At 45.1% G+C, this 4,987-nt stretch overlaps 1 pseudogene; it reads right to left on the reverse strand.

Annotated features, from left to right (window-relative positions):
• Nucleotides 1–3,261: 3,261 nt before the first annotated feature.
• LOC133240633 (eukaryotic translation initiation factor 2A-like) lies at nt 3,262–4,319 on the reverse strand (annotated as a pseudogene).
• Nucleotides 4,320–4,987: the final 668 nt, after the last annotated feature.

Here is a 4,987-nt window from a genome sequence, read left to right on the forward strand (position 1 = left end):
CCACTTGCATTTATAGAATTGCTAACACCCTGCACCTCAGGTTCTATTTGTGTTCTTCACATTCATCACAACATCCTGGACGTAAGACCTTTTTTCACGCCTGTCTCTGTACTAGGCTGGCAGCTCCCTGAGGACACGGCCATCTGTCTCTTGTTCACTGTTGGAGCCCAGAGTACCCCCCTGGTGCTTTCCCACCTTGTAAACTGATTTGAGTGAACAAATGTGAAATAACTTAGTAAACTGTATGTGAACAAAATGACAGCTTCTGATTACAGAATGGATAGAGAGCAGATTCCAAGGAGGCCCAGGATCATATGAAGTTGATTCTAAGACCGTGTGAATGATAAATATGCTACCTGGGTCACTGCATTCCCATCAATATCCCGAGCCTGCTGAGGCAGGTGTTGGGCAGGATGGAACACTTTATGGTTTCCTAGCTGAAGTGGAGCAGAAGCAAGGCAGAAACATCTCCTTTTCTCTTCTTCCCTCCTCCATCCCCCTACCAACCACAAAAGGAACTTTTGAAGTTCAACGTGATTCTTATTCTCCTTTGCTTTCCCAGAGCCTTCCTTGGTCTCTGGTTTCAGGCCTGAGAATAAATCTCTTGGTCACCCTACTCAATCAGTTTCTCCCAGAGAGAGGACCCGGCTGCAAGGATGACAGGAACCAGACTTCAAATGGTTTTCCAGGAGCAGAGGGAAGCGAAACCTTTTCCTGCCGTTTCCTCAGCCAAGGAATTAAGGGAAGGATGTGGGTCACAGGGCTACAGCAGTGCGAGGAGGGATTCCAGCACTCTCTTGAGGACTCATGGGAAGGCCTGTTTCCCTTCAGTAGAAGCTGCCCTTAGCCTTCCAGACGGTGCCTGGCTCACCTCATCAGGGGCTCTGTGCTGGGAAACCAGTGCCCTGGCTGGCTTGGGTGGCTTCTACTAAGATATGCAGAAAGGAAATGAAGCCTTTTATTTCTATTATCCCTCCCTGGGCAATGGCAAGAAATTTTTGCCTTGAGAGACTTTATTTTTCTAGGAGAATTGCCTTTTCCCTTTAGGAGAGATTCCTACTTCTCTAAGTAAGCATCTCCTTCCCAATAACCTCAGTCTGAGGGTGTCCTGTGGCACGGGCATCCTGTCTGCCTGGTCATGATCAATGCAGAAATAAAGAGCATGACGGCAGGAGCACACTGCCTCATCAGCCTGCTTTCCACACTATACAGTTTAAGGATAGCATCCTGCCACCCACATGGGAAGAAGCATGGTCTCTAGAATTGAGGTACAGCATGTGTGGTACCTAGGATCAGCTGCATAAAGTTTCAGAAAGAAATTCTGTGTCCTGCAACAGGGCAAGCAACTCAAATTTGGATTCAAGATACAAACTGAAAACGGAGAAAAACCCAGGAAGACCTACCGCTCAGTGGGCAGATGGTACTCTCCCCACAAACTTCAGCCATCATCTGCCTCCAGTGGATGCTTCACAGAGCCCTGCTTCTGCAGAGCCTCTCTGTTACAATATCTCCATGAATTCAGAGCTGGAGGAAACCCGACTTCCTGGGCTGCCCTCGCAAGCGTCACCACCAGTCGGGGCCGAATGGTTCCCTCCCTCTGGTTTCTCAAAGCAGTTTCTCTGGGGACGCCCTTCTGGCCACCTTGTATTTTTTCTCCATGTTCTCTTTTGTGTGTGTGTGTGTTTCCTAGCCCTTTTAAGTTCTTTTACCTGCTAAAAACTTTAACATATTAATCTCCTTCCTGCCAGACTCTGCATGGTACATTTTATTATATCTTGACTATGTCTAGACAAAGCATAGATCATGGGAGGTGTGAAATACATATGCATAAATGAACGGGGACATCCACATGCCAGTGTTATGTGTCCAGCTCTATCTCTGACCATTCAAGGCCACTAAAAAAGTGGCTGAAACTCCTTTTGTGAGGGGGAAATGACGCCCGTATATTCAGGCTCTTCTGGGGTTCACCACTGGATCGAGCAAAGCCTGAGTCAGTTTAAAAATGAAAACTTTAAGGATTCTCAAAAGAGCTGCACTATAAAGCAACTCGCTTTTCTACAAAATTGCTCTGAGTTGCGCTGATCAACTTGGCGAGTTAGTGCAGGTCAGGAGAGAACGTTCATCCTCCATTGAGAGAAGCAAGCTTTCATCCACCTGGCTTGTTTTGCACTACTTTAAAGCAGTCAACATTCAGAAAACAAAGATCATGGCATCCGGTCCCATCACTTGGTGCAAATAGTTGGGAAAACAGTGGAAACAGTGTCAGACTTTACTTTTCTGGGCTCCAAAATCACTGCAGATGGTGACTGCAGCCGTGAAATTAAAAGACGCTTACTCCTTGGAAGGAAAGTTATGACCAAACTAGATAGCATATTCAAAAGCAGAGACATTACTCTGCCAACAAAGGTTCGTCTAGTCAAGGCTATGGTTTTTCCAGTGGTCATGTATGGATGTGAGAGTTGGACTGTGAAGAAGGCTGAGCACCGAAGAATTGATGCTTTTGAACTGTGGTGTTGGAGAAGACTCTTGAGAGTCCCTTGGACTGCAAGGAGATCCAACCGTTCCATTCTGAAGGAGATCAGCCCTGGGATTTCTTTGGAAGGAATGATGCTGAAGCTGAAACTCCAGTACTTTGGCCACCTCATGCGAAGAGTTGACTCATTGGAAAAGACTCTGATGCTGGGAGGGATTGGGGGCAGGAGGAGAAGGGGACGACAGAGGATGAGATGGCTGGATGGCATCACTGACTCGATGGATGTGAGTCTGAGTGAACTCCAGGAGTTGGTGATGGACAGGGAGGCCTGGTGTGCTGCAATTCATGGGGTCGCAAAGAGTCGGACACGACTGAGCGACTGAACTGAACTGAAAGCAGTCAAATGGGCTACATTTATTTAAATTTAAAATGTCTTTCCCCATATATGGTAAATTATACTGAGTAAAAATGATACTTGATTTTTAATGTCTTGAGCTTAGCTAAGAAATTGATATCTCTTTTCTTCAACATGTGTTGAAAGGTAGAGAAAGTTCTTTAGTGGGCATTGTTAACTGAGGGCTTCCCTGGTGGCTCAGATAGTAAAGAGTCTGCCTGCAATGCAGGAGACCCAGGTTCCATCTCTGGGTTGGGAAGATCCCCTGGAGAAAGGAATGGCTACCCACTCCAGTATTCTTGCCTGGAGAATTCCACGGACAGAGGCAGACATGGCTGAGTGACTAAGACTTCTTATTTTCACATGTATGTCAGAGCTTGGCTAAACGGTTGCATTATAGATAAGCAGTACATGGTGGGTCTGTGGTGGCCTGGTGACGTTCAGGCTGCTCCACCGGGTTTAGTACACAGGATGTGTTTCCTGGTTTATGCTAACAGCTTGCCTTCTCTAAATATTTAACATAGCCAATTCCACACCTTCCAGCTCCTGGAGAAGGGTGATATCTTTTTGAATTTTCTCCACTTTACTGTTTTTCTAGTCACATTCCAGTTGCTGCTTATTCTTTCAAGGTTCGGTTGCTTTTGGGTCTCCTTTAGGATCTCGAATTTTTCGCCTGTCTCACAGTCTCCAGATGTGAATTGAGACACAGTATTCCGTGGGGTGCTCTGGGAGTCAGGGGCAGGTGCCAAGGCTTGGTTCTAGTCACTTCCTGCTTTGCAGCTTTTTTAGTCTCATATTTCCTTTGATTTTTAAGGACTGCTCTTGGTAATGGGTTATCATTTCCTGGTTGTGGTTTCTTATTCTGGAGTAGCTTCTTTTCAGGCAGCTTGGAATTGGCGATTAGTTTATTTCTTAAAGCTGAGAAGCTATCAATCACTGCAAATTTCTGTTCCTAATTGGGTACTTCACTTCAAACTACTTGGGAAGCAATTGTTTTCACTGGAAATAGTCCATCCAGAAACAGTGCCAGGATAAGGCTGGCATATACTGAAGCATGTACCCATTATTAACACGCAGCTGGGAGCATGCAGGCCAATAAAAGTGTGCTCCCCATCTGGGCACCCAGCAAAGTACGTAGCATCAGAGGCTAGTGGCTTAGAAATAGGGTTGCATTTTAAAGTATCCCATGACTGCTTTTGTCCCTCAGATTTCCAAATCTAACCAGCATTCATATATGGCCGTGAGAACTGAATAAGCTGCATTAGGACACCAGTTCCAGAGTCAAACACTGGGTCACATTTCAAGTTGAAAATCGTCTCTTTGGCAGGCATAAATCCAGAAACAGTGTAGAACTCAGCTGACCTAGAATTCCAGATTACACGGTAACTGGGACTATGCCTTGCTAATTGAACAGATTACAACACTTTCTCCATTTGTTGTGAAGTAACACATCATTTGTTCTCTGTCGCAGAAGTTCCTGCCTTAAAAACGGTTCTGGCCATCACAGCACAGCAGTGTCTTTGTTATTCCATAGCATCATAACCTTATCAACCTTATGGGAGTGACTGTGGGCTAACCCTACATGCGGTACACCAGAGTCGGGGTGTAGACGAAATTTAACAAACACAGGCGCACCTTTACCCCCTGGAACATAGACAGTCCCCTTATGTGACCGGAATCCAAGTGATGACACGCAGTAGTCACACAATTATTATGTGCAATAGGTGCTCAGCATACATTTGGTAAATGGATTAATTGCTGTCTCTCCCCTTGCCCTCAGTTCCCAACATACTCAGAAAATAGCATTTGATTAAAGAATAAATAGATGAATGAATGGTAAATACATATTTCTATTGCTTATTCTGCTGCAAATGCCCTCCAAGCATGGCAAAGCAGCCCCTAGGCATGAGAACACCTCTTTCCCAATTGTCCTCCTGGTTTTATTCTTGTGGCATTGTTGTTTATAAGCAGATTTCCTTTGATCATTTCCAGGACAAGAATGAATCATGCGTAGGTGGAAGTCCTCATAACTGTGTAACCTTGAAATATCTCCCAGCTCGGTTTTTTATAAAAAAAACTATTGCTTCCAACTTGAATCCTATTCACTAATCTTTTTTTTG

The sequence above is a fragment of the Bos javanicus genome, chromosome 28 (genome assembly GCF_032452875.1).
Source record: "Bos javanicus breed banteng chromosome 28, ARS-OSU_banteng_1.0, whole genome shotgun sequence".
Lineage (NCBI taxonomy): Eukaryota > Metazoa > Chordata > Mammalia > Artiodactyla > Bovidae > Bos > Bos javanicus.